The sequence below is a fragment of the Geospiza fortis genome, unplaced genomic scaffold (genome assembly GCF_000277835.1).
Source record: "Geospiza fortis unplaced genomic scaffold, GeoFor_1.0 scaffold99, whole genome shotgun sequence".
Lineage (NCBI taxonomy): Eukaryota > Metazoa > Chordata > Aves > Passeriformes > Thraupidae > Geospiza > Geospiza fortis.
This window is the reverse complement of record NW_005054521.1, coordinates 835,361-836,015: the sequence shown is the minus strand read 5'-3', so window position 1 is coordinate 836,015 and position 655 is coordinate 835,361. Positions and strand designations below refer to the sequence as shown.

The following is a 655-nucleotide window of genomic DNA, read 5'->3' as shown; positions in this document are numbered from 1 at the left end:
AAACCTGAAAGGCATATTTAATCCAGAGGAGGTGATGTGTGGTGTTACATTTTAGTTAAATGGTATGCTCTGTCTCACCCCCCAAAAATGTATGGTTTATTCCAAGCCTGTGATCCTCCCCTGAAGTATCATGTATGTGTAATCCCATTGGCCCAAATCTTATTCCACACCCACTTTGAATCTCCCTGTTAAGTTGTGCAAGGGAGATGAGAAGCTCTTGGCCCCTTTTCTCCCTAGGCTCCTCCTCCCTCCCCCTTCCCCCCTTCTCCCTCAGAAACCATGCTGCTCCTGGGGGTGGCACCCCCAATAAACCTTCATCTAATCGGCACCCTCAGAAGCTGTGTGGAGTCTCCTTGCCTGCCTGCTGCTGCCAGTGAGCATACAGCTTAGGGCCCCCCTGGGGACTCCCCAGGGATCCTCCAAACAAACAGGAAGAAATGGCATCCCTGGGTGGGCAAAAATAGTTTATATATGAAGGGAGAATTAGGGTTAATTAAATTAACTTCAATAAGTAGTTGATGGAGCAAAAATACAGTTAGCTATCAATAGTTGTGTTTGGCTGAAGCCCCACAAGTACAGACTGCAAATCAATTACAGGGCAGAATATATTTGTGGCCATGTGTCCTAGATGATGTTCCTTTCAACATGCAACTTC

General features: G+C 46.6%; 1 protein-coding gene across 1 annotated transcript in view; it reads right to left on the bottom strand.

Moving 5' to 3' along the window:
• MCM8 (minichromosome maintenance 8 homologous recombination repair factor) overlaps nucleotides 1-655 on the bottom strand; it is a 14,664-nt gene that overhangs the window by 1,272 nt on the left and 12,737 nt on the right. The gene's annotated exons all lie outside the window — the stretch shown is intronic.